This window comes from Nansenia antarctica (genome assembly GCF_963989245.1).
Source record: "Nansenia antarctica genome assembly, chromosome: 8".
Classification (NCBI taxonomy): Eukaryota; Metazoa; Chordata; class Actinopteri; order Argentiniformes; family Microstomatidae; genus Nansenia; species Nansenia antarctica.
The window spans coordinates 25,049,208-25,068,753 of NC_137678.1; the positions used below are offsets into that span (position 1 = coordinate 25,049,208).

Genomic DNA, 19,546 nt, shown 5'->3' on the forward strand with positions numbered 1-19,546 from the left:
CTCCTTGTCGTACAGCTGCAGGTTGTACTCCAACTCTGATGCAAGCTGCTCGTCTGCCGCGAAGAACTCCTACACCTCGCTGCGGTGGTCCTGCATGGTCACCTGGGATAGGAGAGAGAGGTCACATGACTAGTCCTGCATGGTCACCTGGGATAGGGTAGAGAGGTCACATGACTAGTCCTGCATGGTCACCTGGGATAGGGTAGAGAGAGGTCACATGACTAGTCCTGCATGGTCACCTGGGATTTAAAAAATTAAATAATGCAGGGGCGCTTAGGTGGCGTAGTGGACTAAGCGTTGACCACGTAACCGCAGGGTTCCCGGTTGGATTCCGGCCACGGACATATCCTGCATGTCATCCCTTCTCTCTCTCTCACCCATCCTTCCTGTCTGATCTCTACTGTCTCTATCAATAAAAAGAAAACTCTCCCACTCTTAAGATTCATTGAAGAGGGAACACTGCTATATGGAACACGAACGGTGCACCTCATCACATCACATCGTCTTTCCCTACAAAATCTAGTGAGTTTGATTCATTAATAGGTCTTTTTAATTATTTTAAGGTTCCGTTAGGGTTAGCCCTGGTGAGTGTGTTGTGTTGTGTTACCTGGAGGTATCCCATGAGCCCCTTCAGGACGTGTGTGTGTGTGTGTGTGTGTGTGTGTGTGTTACCTGGAGGTATCCCATGAGCCCCTTCAGCACGGGCGAGCGCCTCTGCTCCAGCATGCTCTTCAGGGCGATGAAGATGGGGATGATGTCCTCTATGAACACCTTCTTCTGCATCTGTGGACGGACGGCGTGTTAGACCACAGTTAGACCACAGCGCCCTCTAGTGGTGAGAACCGATATCGACAAGCGAAGATCCATCAGCAAGTTTGGCAGTTAACCACGCCAACACAGACCCAGGCCTTAAACGATGTGTGACACCTTTTAATGCTTTGGTCCGCTCACTCGGAGCAATTTGGGGTTCAGTGTCTTGCCCAAGGACACCTCGACATGTGTCCAGCCGGGGCTCGAACCGCCGATCTGCCGACCTTGCGAACATTAGACGGCGGCTCTACCTCCTGAGCCACAGCCGCCCCCCCAGTTCCCCCCCCCTGTTGGCGGGGTGACTCACCTTCTTCTGGGCGGCCTGCATCACCACCTTGGCCATGGCCACCTGCTGCTCGTCCTCCGGCTCCTCGCCGCCCTCTGCTGGCCCGCTGGCAGACTGCAGCCGGATCTCCTTCAGACTGAGAACCCCCAGGGTCTCCAGTAGGAGGTCCTGCCCCTCGGAGTCCAGGGGGAGCTCCTCGTCCACGAAACAGGCTGGGGGGGGGGGGGGGGGGGGGGTGGGAGGGAGGGAGGGAGGGGGAGGGTGGGAGGGAGGGAGGGAGGGAGGGGGGGGGGGAGGGGGAGAGAGAGAGAGAGAGGAGAGAGAAAGGGGGAGAGAGAGGCAGAGAGGGAGGGAGAGAGACACACAGAGAGAGAGAGTCAGTGTCTTGCCCAAGGTCACCTCGACACGTGGCCAGCCGGGGTTCGAACCGCGGATCTTGCAATCATTAAGACGCCGGCTCTAACACACACACACACACACACACACACACACACACACACACGGCTCACCCAGGACGGTCAGGCAGATATTGATGGTGGTGTTGAAGCGTTGGGCGTCAGTGAAGTTCTCCAGCAGGAACCGGTAGATCCGGAACCTCCGGCCCTGGTTCCGGAACCCTCTGAGAGAGAACCTGGCCTTCTCACTGCAACACCCACAACACATTAGACATGTGTAGAATATCCTGTCATCTCTTCCACCATATGTGACACAGTCTGATCATTTGGTCCGCATGTCGGCAACCAATCAAAACGTTCTGACTTTTCTTTTGAAACACGGACGGAACTACGTTTCACAACACAAACTCGCTAGTCAAGCCAAAATACTGCAACACATCTAGCCAACTAACCTACCTAGTTAACTAGAACACTACTTTACATTGTTAGCAGGCTCACAAAACAAGCTGTGTTAGTTGACTAGCGATGTGTCGTTGATTTTCAACAACGCGGAAATGTATTCACATTTTCCGAAACAAAAGTCTGATCATTACATCAGATCCAGACATGAGGACCAAAGCATTAGAACGTGTCACAAACATTCCTGATCATTTGCCCTGATGGTAGTGTCTTTGTGTGCTTGTATGTCTTCACTTTCAAGTAACATTTTGAATGCAGGATTTTTATAGTGCTTTTACTGTGCGGTATTAATAGTTTTACTATTGATAGTTAATAGTTTTACTTGAGAAAAAGGTATTTTGAGTATTTCCACTACCACTGCCAATACCAACATTCCCAGTTAGAGAAAGGGTGAAAATAAAGAAGAAAAAAGGCACGAAGAAAACCAAAAAACCTTGCGAACGACCCCATATTACCCAGATGCCCATTCACACGGGACTAACATGACCTCTGTGTTTGGTGAAATATGGTAGGTCATTTGCAGTGGCACATTTTTACTTTACAAATTACGGACATGGCAGATTCACACAGGATTCAGACTAGACTGGAATCAAGATCACAGACGACCTCCGCAACTATTACATGACCAGAGGTCCCCAGGTAACACTAGTCCTGTGTGAACAGGCCTTTAGAGAACACTGGTTATACAGCGGGGGGGTTTGCGATGGCCCAGATGTGCATACTGCTTACCTGTCTGTCTGTGGGAACTTGTTGTAGGTCTTGTGCTTGTGGTAGGAGTTGAAGTGGAAGATGCACTCGATGAAGTGCTGAGAGAACATGACCGGGTTCTTCTTCAGCAGCAGGTGGACCAGGCAGTACTCACAGTGTCTGAGACAGAGAACAACATTAGAACAGATCACACTGCATTCACTAGACGCCTTGTTTAAAAGTGCTTCGTAATGTTTAATATTGTTGTCTTGATTGTTGCCACTGTGTATGTGTTGATGTCTTATCTGTCATGTGGAAGAGGACCACAGTGGAAATAAGCCTCTGACTTTTCTGTGTTTTATCCTCGTTAGTTATTGAGTGTCACGTTATTTAACGTTCAAACTTTGGATGTTGCTTGTACGAAATGAAAGTCTATAGGCAGGGTGGTGGTGATAGTTACTGAACTGAAAGTCTATAGGCAGTAGGGTATAGTATAGTGCAGTAGGGTGAGGGTAGTTACTTGGCGATGGCAGGGTCTTCATCCACCAACACGGCAACGAAACGGAAGAACAAGGACCCCTTCCATTTGACATACTCCTCCTTCAGACAAGGACATAGAAAATACAACGTTAATATTCCACTGGAGGAACACAAAAAGTGAATAAAAACATGCTAGGTGTATGACCTGAAAAGACATATCCATATGTACAGGAATATTTAGCACAAAGATACCACTGTACATGATTTTTTCAATAACACTCAATATTGTTTGACACTAGAAGAGCCATGGGTGTTAACCATGTGAGTAAAAAAAGAAAGAATTTGTGAGTAAAACATTTCAGGACCCTCCTTTCATGACCTTTCCTAGATATGTGCGTTCTACCACCCAGTATCCTTACATTTTCAAAATCACATCAGGATAAGCTAGTATGAAGCTATTTTGCAAGTTTTTCTGTGTAGGAGGCAGGCTAATTTACAAGACGCGCCAACTAGTGGTCGTTGTGTGTCAGTAGCAGCTTTCCATTGTAAAGACTATGGTCATTAGGTCAAAAACAACTACGGCTGTTCTAGTGTTAACCAATCAAATCACAGCAGTCTGGCTTTTATTTTTTCCCCGCATTTCCACCACCAGTCCAGTAGATGGCGGTGTCCTACCTGCAGCAGGTTGGTGAGCATGGTGAGGGTCTCCTTCCGTATGAGCGGCTCTCTGTCCTGCAGGCAGGCGGAGATGTTGGGGACGTAGCGGTCCACCATGTTGGTGTAGCGGACGCAGAGGTCACACATCACCACCACCACGTTGCTGCGGACCGCCACCTCACTGCACAGCTCCAGCTCGTGGGCGAACGCCGGCAGGTACTTCTGGGTCAGCTCCTCGTGCTGGAGACACAGCTTACCTGGAGGAGGACAGGAGGACAGGTAAGACACAGACACACGCTGAAATCTTAAACTAGCTCCTTACCTGGAGGACAGGTAAACACACCGTGAAGTCTAAACTAGCTCCTTACATTGTGAGATTGAACCATCGCCTTGCAACTAAAACCGATCCAATCCCTTAAGACCCACAGACCCACATTAACAGATATAAGGGATTGGATCGGTTTTACTTGCAATAAGGCAATGGTTCAATCTCACCCTCCTATGAGCTAGGAGGAAATGGTGCTATATTGCTTCCGATTAACCAGTCCTTTCAGATCTAGGAAGTAGGGCCAAGAATTGATTTGGAATTCAGCAATTTGGTGCTGGTTATGTGTTGAGGTATGGTGTTCCTGAGGTGAGAGGTGAGAGGTCGTACCCAGGGTGAGGACGGCGTGGGCTCGGACAATGCTGGGCATGGAGTTGGGCCTGAACTGAAACAGAGGCTGGGACAGGGGCTGGGACAGGGGCTGGGAGGCAGGCAGCTCCCCCGGGCCTGCTGGAGGAACACACACACACACACACACAGGTCAAGACCTACACGCTGAAGACAGATGTTGTGGTGTAGCCTAACATCTGGTAAAGGGGCATTTAGATTCTCTAGATACAGGGTGGTACATATTTGGTACTACCTGTCTGTTGTTCTACGGGACAGACAGATGGACAAGGTACCTGTCTGTCTGTTGTTCTACGGGACAGACAGATGGACAGGGTACCTACCTACCTGTTGTTCTACAGGACAGACAGACAGACAGGGTACCTACCTGTCTGCTGGTCGGCGGTGCAGGTGAGGACAGACAGACAGACAGACAGACAGACAGACAGGGTACCTACCTGTCTGTTGTTCGGCGGTGCAGGTGAGGACAGACTGGACCAGGAGGACGAGGCGGCGGCCCACCTTGGCAGGGCAGTGCAGCGACGCCACGCCCAGGGTGAACAGGTGCTTCACCTGACAGGGTCAAAGTTGAGAGTCGTTAGCGAAAAATAAACTAATAGAAACTGTCATTTATATGTTAGTGTGATATAAATGTTACCCAGAATTCACAGCCAGAAACAAACATGCAACCATTCCTCTCACCACCAGGTCTTCATTCAATAGATGTGGTCGGACTGATTTCTTTGCAGGATCACATTTTTATGACCTGGCACCTCAATTTTAGACCGAATAGGTTAAATGTAGGGGCTTTTTAGGCCTCAATCGGATTGCTGGATTTTAGACTTTAAGACTTTTTAAGACCAACTCGGGAACCGTGTACCCAGAATTCACAGCCAGAAACATGCACTTCTTGCTTGGCCAATAGGAGTGTGAGTGAGTGCTTCCTCTCACCACCAGGTCTTCATTCAGGTTCTGAGCTCCGTTCTCGTTCAGGAGGACGTCAGACAGGTAGGCCTCGCACACCGACACCAGCTCCCCACAGTACTGGTTCAGGAACTTCTACAGAGGAGGAGTAGAAACTCTGTTTGAAAAGCTGATTTACCATTGATTTTACTCCATTTTTTACATTTACATGTTTGGCATTTAGCAGACGCCTTATTCCAAAGCGACTTACAATCGATACATTTGACTAAGCAAGTGAATCATCAATCAAACCAGTCGTAGCAGGAAGAGTAATCAAGCTCAGGCCATTGGCAGTCGTCATGATAGAAGACTGATTATTATTTATTTTTTTACCTGTGTGTCGCTGACGGCCTCCTCCTGCCCCAGCCTGCACAGGGTCTCCACGCTGGCGCTGATCACCTCCAGGGGCATCTCCAGACTCTTCAGGCAGGTCATGAGGTCCTCTGTCACCAGATGGACACTTCTGTCAAGACCTACACGCTGAAGACAGATGTTGTGGTGTAGCCTAACATCTGGCAAAGGGGCATTTAGATTCTCTAGATACAGGGTGGTACATATTTGGTACTACCTGTCTGTTGTTCTACGGGACAGACAGATGGACAAGGTACCTGTCTGTCTGTTGTTCTACGGGACAGACAGATGGACAGGGTACCTACCTACCTGTTGTTCTACAGGACAGACAGACAGACAGGGTACCTACCTGTCTGCTGGTCGGCGGTGCAGGTGAGGACAGACAGACAGACAGACAGACAGACAGACAGACAGACAGGGTACCTACCTGTCTGTTGTTCGGCGGTGCAGGTGAGGACAGACTGGACCAGGAGGACGAGGCGGCGGCCCACCTTGGCAGGGCAGTGCAGCGACGCCACGCCCAGGGTGAACAGGTGCTTCACCTGACAGGGTCAAAGTTGAGAGTCGTTAGCGAAAAATAAACTAATAGAAACTGTCATTTATATGTTAGTGTGATATAAATGTTACCCAGAATTCACAGCCAGAAACAAACATGCAACCATTCCTCTCACCACCAGGTCTTCATTCAATAGATGTGGTCGGACTGATTTCTTTGCAGGATCACATTTTTATGACCTGGCACCTCAATTTTAGACCGAATAGGTTAAATGTAGGGGCTTTTTAGGCCTCAATCGGATTGCTGGATTTTAGACTTTAAGACTTTTTAAGACCAACTCGGGAACCGTGTACCCAGAATTCACAGCCAGAAACATGCACTTCTTGCTTGGCCAATAGGAGTGTGAGTGAGTGCTTCCTCTCACCACCAGGTCTTCATTCAGGTTCTGAGCTCCGTTCTCGTTCAGGAGGACGTCAGACAGGTAGGCCTCGCACACCGACACCAGCTCCCCACAGTACTGGTTCAGGAACTTCTACAGAGGAGGAGTAGAAACTCTGTTTGAAAAGCTGATTTACCATTGATTTTACTCCATTTTTTACATTTACATGTTTGGCATTTAGCAGACGCCTTATTCCAAAGCGACTTACAATCGATACATTTGACTAAGCAAGTGAATCATCAATCAAACCAGTCGTAGCAGGAAGAGTAATCAAGCTCAGGCCATTGGCAGTCGTCATGATAGAAGACTGATTATTATTTATTTTTTTACCTGTGTGTCGCTGACGGCCTCCTCCTGCCCCAGCCTGCACAGGGTCTCCACGCTGGCGCTGATCACCTCCAGGGGCATCTCCAGACTCTTCAGGCAGGTCATGAGGTCCTCTGTCACCAGAGAGACACTTCTGTCAACCACTCTAACCTATTGGTAACCTCTTACCTATTGGTAATATATATCAACCGATTTGGTGAAGCTGCATTCTCATTTTATGCACCCAAATTGTGGAATGCACTGCCAGTAATGTAAAATGGTCATTGATCCCCTTCAATCTGATTATAAAACGTTGCCATTTTCAGAAACCGCAGTTTACGGTAAAAAAACAACAACATTTAACTCACCAACGATCCTGCTCTTGGTGTCGTCGTTGAGATGCTGAGCGATGTCCCCGATCACAGACAGGATGTTGCAGGAGGTCGTAACACTGACGCTCTTGGTCCTAAACAGACCCACGTCAAAAGGTATGCTTAAGTCATATTTTGGCCAAATTGAGATATCTGCCTAACTCACCTGATCACCTGGTCCAGACACTCCAGGGCCTTCTCGTGCACCGAGCTCTCTGGGTCCACCACGGCCGGCACCACCCCGCCCAGCCACGCCTTCTGGACCAGGGTGCTCTCTGGATGGGCCTGGGGGGAGAGACACACGTTGGTTTAAAGGTTATTTCTTTCTGAGTGGGGCAGTCCCACTCATATTTATCTTTGTTATTGGACAGAGATAGTTTAGATAGACAGGAAAGCAAGGAGAGTAAGGAGAAGAGAGCATGTCAGCAGGGCACGGTTTTTTAACAGCAGAACAGCCGTGTCTATGTTACCGACTATAAGAGCCGCCTCGGGGGTCAAATGACCATAGTCTTTACAATGCTAAGCTGCTATTTACACACAACGACCACTAGTACTACTAAATGAGTAGACCCAGCAGGGAATAATAATAATAATTCATTGAATTTATATAGCGCTTTTCCGAGGCTCAAAGACGCTGACAATATAGGAGATACGGAAAACACAAAAAACAACAAGTAACATGGAACACAGAGTCAGCGAACGGGGAGGGGGGGGGGGGGGGGTAGGGACAGGGGGGGTGGTTAGGGGTAGGGGAGGCTGTGTGCATATCAGGGGGGGGTCCTGCCATATCCTATGCACTTTTTACTTTTTATGCACTTCTTTTTGCATCCCTGAATCTGTTCTTAAACTTGAATTGTAAACTTATGCACTTTTTATGTATTTATTGAACTGTTCTTAAACTTGAGCTGTCAGACTTGCACTTGTGAACCGTGGGCTGGGTGCTGAGCTCCAGTGGTGAGTGTGTTGTTGTGTGATCATTGTGTTTGTGGCCATGAACAGTGGAAACTGAATTTCCCTTTGGGGATTAATAAAGTATTCTGTATTTGTATCTGTATCTAGTTGGGGCACCACATAAATTAGCCTGCCTCCTACACAGCGACATTGATGGAATACCCCCCAGAGTCCAGCTGACACCGTTCACACAGTTTCAGTATGGTGGATGATGCCAGACAGGAAACAGGAAGTAGAAACAGGAAGTCAGACTCACGCTGAGCAGCTCCCCCAGGCTCTGCAGGGCCTTCTTCTTCACGGACACGGCCGGGTCGCGGCAGCGCTCAGACAGAACCGCCAGGTTCTCCTGACTCAGCGTGATCACGCCGTGCTTCAGCAGGCTGGACATGGCCTGGAGGGGAGGGGAGGAGGGTCAGTACAGGCTGGACATGTCTGGAGGGGAGGGGAGGAGGGTCAATACAGGCTGGACATGTCTGGAGGGGAGGGGAGGAGGGTCAGTACAGGCTGGACATGTCTGGAGGGGAGGGGAGGAGGGTCAGTACAGGCTGGACATGTCTGGAGGGGAGGGGAGGAGGGTCAATACAGGCTGGACATGTCTGGAGGGGAGGGGAGGAGGGTCAGTACAGGCTGGACATGTCTGGAGGGGAGGGGAGGAGGGTCAGTACAGGCTGGACATGGCCTGGAGGGGAGGGGAGGAGGGTCAGTACAGGCTGGACATGGCCTGGAGGGGAGGGGAGGAGGGTCAGTACAGGCTGGACGTGGCCTGGAGGGGAGGGGAGGAGGGTCAGTACAGGCTGGACATGGCCTGGAGGGGAGGGGAGGAGGGTCAGTTCAGGCTGGACAAGACAGGATGAGAGCTGGAGGTCAGTGGATATGGGGTCTGGAAATATGTAAACGGACTGCACTTATATAGCGCCTTATTCCAAAGCACTTTACATTCACCCATTCACCCATTCACACACCAATGGCGGCAAGCTACCATGCAAGGCGCCGACCCGCTCATTGGGAGCAATTTGGGGTTCAGTGTCTTGCCCAAGGACACTTCAACATGTGGCCAGCCGGGGTTCAAACTCTGGTCTGGTTCTAGTCTTTTGGTCCACATGTCGTCACCCCAATCAAAATTTTCGGACTTTTTGAAACAGGGAACTACGTTTTGACGTTGTTGAGAATCACAAAACACTGCAACAGCGCAATGGATTGGGTGAGTAATCCCCACTGCTACCTAGTTAACTAGAACACTACTTTACATTGTTACCTAGTTAACTAGAACACTACTTTACATTGTTACCTAGTTAACTAGAACACTACTTTACATTGTTACCTAGTTAACTAGAACACTACTTTACATTGTTACCTAGTTAACTAGAACACTACTTTACATTGTTACCTAGTTAACTAGAACACTACTTTACATTGTTACCTAGTTAACTAGAACACTACTTTACATTGTTACCTAGTTAACTACAACACTACTTTACATTGTTACCTAGTTAACTAGAACACTACTTTACATTGTTACCTAGTTAACTAGAACACTACTTTACATTGTTACCTAGTTAACTACAACACTACTTTACATTGTTACCTAGTTAACTAGAACACTACTTTACATTGTTACCTAGTTAACTAGAACACTACTTTACATTGTTAGCAGGCTCACAAGGCAAACAAGCTGTGTTAGTTGACTAGCGATGTGTCGTTGATTTTCAACAACGTGGAAACATCAGATCCTGATATGAGGACCAAAGCACTCGAACGACACATGTTCGTATGAGGAACTGAATTTCCATAACATTGGTCGGCCAACCCAAAAAAATCCCCCCCCCAAAAAAACAAAAAAAACAATCTGATACATGAGAAAGGTCAAAGGTCAAAGATGGTGCCAAAATATCTCCAAATGGCCTAAACATATAGGTGTCCGCCTAAACATACCTGTACTAAAACAGGTACAAAGTTGCATTTGCTCACATTACTAGCATCGACTTTGGCACAAGTACTAATAAGACCCTGGAGTACTGATTCCTAGATGATTTGGGCTTGGTCATCAGGTTTCCAAGGTGATATTCACTGTAAAAGCTGTTGTTTTTTTAGGCGGAGACTGAATTTGAGATGTTTTATAATGTTCTAGCTCTATTTACTCTGACACAGTAACATAGATTTTGATTCTGACACTTCTACAGCCACCCCACAGGTGTTAGCTTTCATTTGATAACAAGATCATTATGAAGGCCCTTGTGATTGTGGAGATATTCTATATTCACTGTGGGCATGTCATTTCGAGCAGAAAACCAGAAAAATTAGGTGTGACAGTTGGATCTAAGTGACAGTTGACACTAGAACAGCCGTGTCTATGTTACCTACTCAGGGTATATACAGGAATCTTGAGGTTAATTTCAATACCTTTCTAAGACTTTTTAAAGACCTTGTCAATATTTTTCCAGACCTCACCGCCACTTCGAGCTGTAACCGTTTACATTAGTGACACCTTTAACTTAACAGTTTTAGTTTGCAATAGACTAGACCACGATCATTTAAAAAAAAACTAATAACTTTTACTTCATGTTTTTAGGACTCAAACTCTTTGGACAGAGTCTAATTCAGAAAAATACCTACAAAATTCAAGACCTCATAAAATCGTGATAAGACTTTTGAATACTTATTAAGGGTCTTGATTTTCCCAAAATTGATTAATCAACTTTTAATACTTTTCAAGACACTGCGGATACCCTGTAAGAGCGCTGACCTGCAGGGCAGACTTCCTCACGTTGGTGTTGGGGTCACTGACCCGGCGGTGCAGCAGGTCCATGGTCTCCTTGGCTGGAGGAGAAACAGCGTAAAGAAACATCACATCACGATGACAGTTTCCCAACGCGGACACCTCGACATGTGGCCAGCCGGGGTTTGAACCGCCGATCTGCCAACCTTGTGATCATTAGACGCCGGCTCTACCTCCTGAGACACAGCTGCCCCATTAGATCCCATTATCTTACTTTACTTTATGTGTACAGCACTTCTCAAGACAGCAGTCACAAAGTGCTTCACAGTACATTTGGTAGCATACAGCATAAAAGACAGCAAGTAAACCGACAAGTAAAATAGAATTAATAAAAATGTAAGATAATATTATCTTAATATTAGAAATGTGAGTAAAACGTTTCTGCTGTAACAATTTCATACTACTTGTAACTGTCTCCTAAAAACAAGTCTCTTATACATTAACCAGCGTCTAACACCGCTCTGGTCATTTCTGAACCAATCAGGTTGAAACACACACCGTCATGAGAGTCCAGGACAGTTCGGGCACCAGCTGGAAAAAAAATAGAAAACATTCAGATTTGATACACAAATCACATCCATCAACAGTCTCTATTCACTGGAAAATCATGAAGGTGAGATAAGACTGTTGTCAACATGAATGAACAGAATGACCAGATAAGTCATGGGCTTTGTTGCATCTCTGCATAGACTCTGTATGCTGGACTGAAACAAGCGTGAGTGAGTGTGTACCTGTGTGTGTGTGTGTGTGTGTGTGTGTGTGTGTACTTGTGCGTGTGATGGGATTGAGGGAGGGAGGGAGGCTGGGAGGGAGGGAGGCAGGGAGGGAGAGAGGGAGAGAGGGAGGGAGGGAGGGAGAGAGAGAGGGAGGGAGAGAGAGAGGGAGGGAGGGAGGGAGAGAGAGAGAGAGGGAGAGAGAGAGGGAGGGAGGGAGAGAGGGAGGGAGAGAGGGAGGGAGTGAGGGAGGGAGAGAGAGAGAGGGGGAGGGAGGGAGAGAGAGAGAGGGGGAGGGAGGGAGGGAGAGAGGGAGGGAGTGAGGGAGGGAGGCAGGCAGGGAGGGAGGGAGGGAGGGAGGAGGGAGGGAGGGAGGGAGAGGGAGGGAGGGAGGGAGGGAGAGAGGGAGGCAGGGAGGGAGGCAGGCAGGGAGGGAGGGAGGGAGGGAGGCAGGGAGGGAGGGAGGGAGGCGGGCAGGGAGGGAGGGAGGGAGGGAGGCGGGCAGGGAGGGAGGGAGGCAGGGAGGGAGGGAGGGAGGCAGGGAGGCTGGGAGGGAGGGAGGCAGGGAGGGTCTTACTGGAGGAGAACAGGTCATATACGGAGTGGGAGGCGGGCAGGGAGGGAGGGAGGCTGGGAGGGAGGGAGGCAGGGAGGGAGGTCTTACTGGAGGAGAACAGGTCATATACGGAGTGGGAGGCGGGCAGGGAGGGAGGGAGGCAGGGAGGGAGGCGGGCAGGGAGGGAGGGAGGCAGGGAGGGAGGGAGGCGGGCAGGGAGGGAGGGAGAGAGAGAGAGAGAGAGAGGGAGGGAGGGAGGGAGGGAGGGTCTTACTGGAGGAGAACAGGTTGTATACGCTGCGGGAGGCGGGCTGGGAGGGCAGCTCCAGACACTGGGCCAGGCAGGTGAGGGAGTGGCCCCGGACCGAGGGAGAGGCGTCGGAGAGGCGGCCGAAGAGCAGGTTCTGGACCAGGAACCTGTGGGGCAGGTAGATGGCCAGCTCTGGGGCCAGGCCGTCTGGACGCTCCTCCTGCTCCAGCAGAGCCATGGCCATGTCCAGCCCAAACATCCGGTAGTTCACCTGAGGTAAGGTAAACAACACAGGTTAGTTCCGGTTAGCTCAGCTAGAAGACTCAAGTCTAGGACCTCGTAAACACAGGTTAGCTCTGGTTAGCTCAGCTAGAAGACTCAAGTCTAGGACCTCGTAAACACAGGTTAGCTCTGGTTAGCTCAGCTAGAAGACTCAAGTCTAGGACCTCGTAAACACAGGTTAGCTCTGGTTAGCTCAGCTAGAAGACTCAAGTCTAGGACCTCGTAAACACAGGTTAGCTCTGGTTAGCTCAGCTAGAAGACTCAAGTCTAGGACCTCGTAAACACAGGTTAGCTCTGGTTAGCTCAGCTAAGACTCAAGTCTAGGACCTCGTAAACACAGTTGAGCTCTGGTTAGCTCAGCTAAGACTCAAGTCTAGGACCTCGTAAACACAGGTTAGCTCCGGTTAGCTCAGCTAAGACTCAAGTCTAGGACCTCGTAAACACAGGTTAGCTCCGGTTAGCTCAGCTAAGACTCAAGTCTAGGACCTCGTAAACACAGTTTAGCTCTGGTTAGCTCAGCTAAGACTCAAGTCTAGGACCTCGTAAACACAGGTTAGCTCTGGTTAGCTCAGCTAAGACTCAAGTCTAGGACCTCGTAAACACAGGTTAGCTCCGGTTAGCTCAGCTAAGACTCAAGTCTAGGACCTCGTAAACACAGGTTAGCTCCGGTTAGCTCAGCTAAGACTCAAGTCTAGGACCTCGTAAACACAGTTAAGGACTCTCACCACCTGACTCACTGCACTAACCCTGCCAGATGTACTGCACTTTATAGTTGTAAATATTGACTGATTTTGTCTTGTGGTTGTGTGTGTACATTGTCCATTGTGACAGTCGTGTGTAATGTGTGTATGCTTGATGTGTTTGACACTGCAGTATTGAGTTTTTTCCATCTGTACCGACAACAAATTCCACCGACCTTGGTTGTGTGATCATTAAACCAGTCATTCATTCATTCATTCATTCATTCATTCTGGACCTCAACGGGTAGGAAATCATCAAATCATCTTCTCTCATGTCTCACACAGGAGAGGCTACAGAGCTCACACAGGACAGGCTACAGCCCAGAGTTTACCTCCCAGACAGAGTTTACCTCCCAGACAGAGTTTACCTCCCAGACAGAGTTTACCTCACAGACAGAGTTTACCTCACAGACAGAGTTTACCTCACAGAGACAGAGTTTACCTCACAGAGACAGAGTTTACCTCACAGAGGCAGAGTTTACCTCCCAGACAGAGTTTACCTCCCAGACAGAGTTTACCTCACAGACAGAGTTTACCTCACAGACAGAGTTTACCTCACAGACAGAGTTTACCTCACAGACAGAGTTTACCTCACAGACAGAGTTTACCTCACAGAGACAGAGGTTACCTCACAGACAGAGTTTACCTCACAGACAGAGTTTACCTCCCAGACAGAGTTTACCTCACAGACAGAGTTTACCTCACAGAGACAGAGTTTACCTCACAGAGACAGAGTTTACCTCACAGACAGAGTTTACCTCACAGACAGAGTTTACCTCACAGACAGAGTTTACCTCACAGACAGAGTTTACCTCACAGACAGAGTTTACCTCACAGACAGAGGTTACCTCACAGACAGAGTTTACCTCACAGAGACAGAGTTTACCTCCCAGACAGAGTTTACCTCACAGACAGAGTTTACCTCACAGACAGAGTTTACCTCCCAGACAGAGTTTACCTCACAGACAGAGTTTACCTCACAGACAGAGTTTACCTCACAGAGACAGAGTTTACCTCACAGAGACAGAGGTTACCTCACAGACAGAGGTTACCTCACAGACAGAGTTTACCTCCCAGACAGAGTTTACCTCACAGAGACAGAGTTTACCTCACAGACAGAGTTTACCTCACAGAGACAGAGTTTACCTCACAGACAGAGTTTACCTCACAGACAGAGTTTACCTCACAGAGACAGAGTTTACCTCACAGACAGAGTTTACCTCACAGACAGAGTTTACCTCACAGACAGAGTTTACCTCACAGAGACATAGTTTACCTCACAGACAGAGTTTACCTCACAGAGACAGAGTTTACCTCACAGACAGAGTTTACCTCACAGACAGAGTTTACCTCACAGACAGAGTTTACCTCCCAGACAGAGTTTACCTCACAGACAGAGTTTACCTCACAGACAGAGTTTACCTCACAGACAGAGTTTACCTCACAGACAGAGTTTACCTCACAGACAGAGTTTACCTCACAGACAGAGTTTACCTCACAGACAGAGTTTACCTCACAGACAGAGTTTACCTCCCAGACAGAGTTTACCTCCCAGACAGAGTTTACCTCCCAGACAGAGTTTACCTCACAGACAGAGTTTACCTCACAGACAGAGTTTACCTCACAGAGACAGAGTTTACCTCACAGAGACAGAGTTTACCTCACAGAGACAGAGTTTACCTCCCAGACAGAGTTTACCTCACAGAGACAGAGTTTACCTCCCAGACAGAGTTTACCTCACAGACAGAGTTTACCTCACAGACAGAGTTTACCTCACAGAGACAGAGTTTACCTCACAGACAGAGTTTACCTCACAGACAGAGTTTACCTCACAGACAGAGTTTACCTCACAGACAGAGTTTACCTCACAGAGGCAGAGTTTACCTCCCAGACAGAGTTTACCTCACAGACAGAGTTTACCTCACAGACAGAGTTTACCTCACAGACAGAGTTTACCTCACAGAGACAGAGTTTACCTCACAGAGGCAGAGTTTACCTCACAGACAGAGGTTACCTCACAGACAGAGTTTACCTCACAGACAGAGTTTACCTCACAGACAGAGTTTACCTCACAGACAGAGTTTACCTCCCAGCCCAGAGTTTACCTCACAGAGACAGAGTTTACCTCACAGACAGAGTTTACCTCACAGACAGAGTTTACCTCACAGACAGAGTTTACCTCCCAGACAGAGTTTACCTCACAGACAGAGTTTACCTCACAGAGACAGAGTTTACCTCCCAGACAGAGTTTACCTCACAGACAGAGTTTACCTCACAGACAGAGTTTACCTCACAGACAGAGTTTACCTCACAGAGGCAGAGTTTACCTCCCAGACAGAGTTTACCTCACAGGCCAGAGTTTACCTCACAGACAGAGTTTACCTCACAGACAGAGTTTACCTCACAGCCCAGAGGTTATCTCACAGCCCAGAGTTTACCTCACAGCCCAGAGGTTATCTCACAGAGCAGAGGTTATCTCACAGCCCAGAGTTTACCTCACAGAGCAGAGGTTACCTTGGCGTTCCTGGAGTATCCAAACAGCCACTTGATGAAGGAGGCGTAGTCCTCGCTGGGCATCTTCCCCAGCAGCCTGGCCACGGCCTGGGCCCCGTGGCCCCGGTACTCTGCATTCTCCGCCATCTGACACAACAAACATCACAGAGAAAACTGTTTCAAACCTGTTCTGTCATTTAACTACAGCACTATCAAAACTGATAAAGAAAACTGTTTCAGAACAAAAACTGTCAACTGATCTGTCATTTAATCTACCGCCAACTGTCAAAACTGAGATTTACGGTAATATCATGTACTCTGCCTTCTCTGCCATCTGGAACAACAAACATCACAGAGACAACTGCTTCAATTCTGTTCTGTAATTTAATGTACAGCACTATCAAAACTGAGAAAGAAAACTGTTTCAGAACAAAAACTGTCAACTGTTCTGTCATTTAATCTACTGCCAACTGTCAAAACTGAGATTTTACGGTAATATCTTAGACATTATGTCTTATCTTAAATGTTTACGTTAAGTTAACTCACCTGGCAGCAGATGTGTTGCAGGAGGGTTCGTAGTAGTGGCATCACAGCCTCCTTCATCTCATCAACCAGATGACTGTGAACCCAAGGAAACATCAGTAGTTAGCTAACAACATTTAGACTAGATACAGTCATACTAAAGGTAAAGAATAGCAGTGTTAGGGTTAGTCTGTGAGTTTATAGATGTGTTTTGCTTTGGTTGCATAGTGATGCGTCTTAAAACGGCACTGCACTGATGATGACGTAACAACTGGACAGGTGAAAGCAAGTGATCTGTTTGACATCCACAGTATTTCTGTCTTCCATTTCCTTTAACAACACTATGTTTAGACCCATTACATATGAAGGAGAGGAGGTGAGAGGAGGAGGAGAGGAGGAGAGAGAGATGAAGAGAGGGTGGAGGAGAGGATAGGAGGAGAGAGAGGAGGAGAGGAGGTGTGGAGAGGAGGAGAGGAGGTGAGAGAGGAGAGAGAGGAGGAGATAGAGAGGAGGAGAGAGGGAGGAGGAGAGGAAGAGAGGGAGAGGAGGAGAGGGTGGAGGACGAGACGAGAGAGGAGAGGAGGTGAGGAGAGGAGAGAGGAGGAGAGAGAGAGATGAGGAGGAGAGAGAGAGGAGGAGAGAGAGAGATGAGGAGAGAGAGAGGAGAGAAGGTGAGGAGAGAGAGGAGAGGAGGAGGAGAGAGGGAGGAGAGGAGGAGAAGAGAAGGAGGAGGTGAGGAGAGGAGAGAGGGGTTGAGTGTCGCCCGTACCAGACAAAGCTGAGGGTGTGGTCTCTGTGTGTGAGGACGGCCTGGCTGGGCGTGAGGAGGGAGGGTCTCCCCTGCTGCCCTTTGTTCATCATCAGGATCACGTACAGCAGCCTGCGGAACACCTGGCGCAGAGACTGCAGGAACACCAGGAACAACAGCTTAGTTGTTAAAGCAGGCGGCATCTCAAACGCTTTGACACAGCACTGGAAAATACTGCACATTAGATACTGTACATAAACTACCTCACTGTACATAGCTCATAACTGTATATACCTCTAAACTATACTGATGTTTACAATACTACCTCTGCACATACTGTATTACATAGTCACCTATCACTACCATTCTTGTTCTATTTATGTTGTGCCCATATATCACTTTTGACACTTCTGGTTGGATGCTTAACTGCATTTTGTTGTATAGTACTTGTACTCTGCGATGACAATAAAGTTGAATCTAATCTGATCTAAAAATGGAGCAAAGTGATCTTCAGATGTGCCTGTAAGTAGATCCATGGCAGCAGTGAGGTGGTGTGTCTGTGTCAGAAGGCAGAAAGGCGTGTACCTCTTTCTCTTTATATAGCCCATAACTGTCTAAACTATACTGATGTTTGCAACACTACCTCTGCACATACTGTATATTACATAATTACCTATCACTACCTCTTGTTCTATTTACAGTATATCGTGCCCTTATATCACTATTTACACTTCTGGTTGGATGCTAAACTGCATTTTGTTGTATAGTACTTGTACTCTGCGATGACAAAAAAGTTGAATCTAATCTGATCTAAAAATGGAGCAAAGTGATCTTCAGATGTGCCTGTAAGTAGATCCATGGCAGCAGTGAGGTGGTGAGTCTGTGTCAGAAGGCAGAAAGGCGTGTACCTCTTTCTCTTTATATAGCCCATAACTGTCTAAACTATACTGATGTTTGCAACACTACCTCTGCACATACTGTATATTACATAATTACCTATCACTACCTCTTGTTCTATTTACAGTATATCGTGCCCTTATATCACTATTTACACTTCTGGTTGGATGCTAAACTGCATTTTGTTGTATTGTACTTGTACTCTGCGATGACAATGAAGTTGAATCTAATCAGATCTAAAAATGGAGCAAAATGATCTTCAGATGTGCTCAATGTAAGTAGATCCATGGCAGCAGTGAGGTGGTGAGTCTGTGTCAGAAAGGCAGAAAGGTAGAAAGGTAGAAAGGTAGAAAGGTAGAAAGGTAGAAAGGCAGAAAGGCAGAAAGGTAGAAAGGTAGAAAGGTAGAAAGGCAGAAAGGTAGAAAGGTAGAAAGGTAGAAAGGTAGAAAGGCAGAAAGGCAGAAAGGCAGAAAGGTAGAAAGGCAGAAAGGTAGAAAGGTAGAAAGGTAGAAAGGTAGAAAGGCAGAAAGGCAGAAAGGTAGAAAGGTAGACCCCAGGTCCAGTTCCAGTGCACAGAGCAGGGGTTGAGAAACAATGTACTATTCATCTAGTGTAGCACTTTTTGAAAATAGAGTTTTGAAAATAGTGTTGAGAAATAACAATGTCTGGCTGATTTCCTGGACCTAGATTAGGCCTATTCCACTTTGTCTTTTGTCTCAAATAAATGTTCTAATGTTTTCCGGTGGATTTAGTCACTGAATTGTACTGTATTTAGTCACACTGAACTGGATAATACAAATTGTGCAAGAGTGGAAAGTTCAGTAAAAATGTGAAATATTAGATGATAGTAGTTGATTAACAGTTATTGAATATCAAAAAAGCATGTAATAAAATATATTTTTACTTACATAAAATGTCATTGTTTACAAACATGTAATAAAACAAGCTTGTATTTTCGGTTCTAAGTGGTTAAGACACTTGAGCTGCCTGCACATGCAAATTGTGGGCCAGTGAACTTTTTGGGAAGTACTTTTTGAGAAGCACTTTTTGGGAAGTACGGCACTGTAGTGTCACAAGATGTAACGTAATTGCAACATTTTATTTCGTCCAACCTCACTATGGGTGTTCTCCTGTGGATAGCGTCTTGGTTGTGAAGTAAGTTTCGATTTTTTTTCACTATTTTATGTATTATATGTTCATGTTAAAGCTGTAAGAAAATCAAGAAAACATTTAATTTAACAGGATACTTACTTGCTTAACTTAGTT

General features: G+C 47.3%; 1 pseudogene across 1 annotated transcript in view; it reads right to left on the minus strand.

Annotated features, from left to right (window-relative positions):
* Positions 1-17,586, minus strand: part of LOC308164064 (condensin-2 complex subunit D3-L-like) — a 23,570-nt pseudogene extending 5,984 nt beyond the window's left edge. The window contains exons 1-19 of the transcript in view: positions 17,405-17,586; positions 16,660-16,732; positions 16,135-16,260; positions 12,623-12,869; positions 11,047-11,120; positions 8,560-8,694; positions 7,519-7,637; positions 7,350-7,447; positions 7,006-7,115; positions 6,661-6,768; positions 6,168-6,282; positions 4,430-4,549; positions 3,793-4,031; positions 3,158-3,237; positions 2,680-2,817; positions 1,606-1,739; positions 1,118-1,308; positions 673-783; positions 1-102 (exon numbers count right to left, since the gene is read on the minus strand). The exon at positions 1-102 is cut by the window's left edge and continues 69 nt beyond it. The product of the transcript in view is annotated as a condensin-2 complex subunit D3-L-like (transcript). The remainder of the gene's footprint in view (positions 103-672; positions 784-1,117; positions 1,309-1,605; positions 1,740-2,679; positions 2,818-3,157; positions 3,238-3,792; positions 4,032-4,429; positions 4,550-6,167; positions 6,283-6,660; positions 6,769-7,005; positions 7,116-7,349; positions 7,448-7,518; positions 7,638-8,559; positions 8,695-11,046; positions 11,121-12,622; positions 12,870-16,134; positions 16,261-16,659; positions 16,733-17,404) is intronic.
* Positions 17,587-19,546: the final 1,960 nt, after the last annotated feature.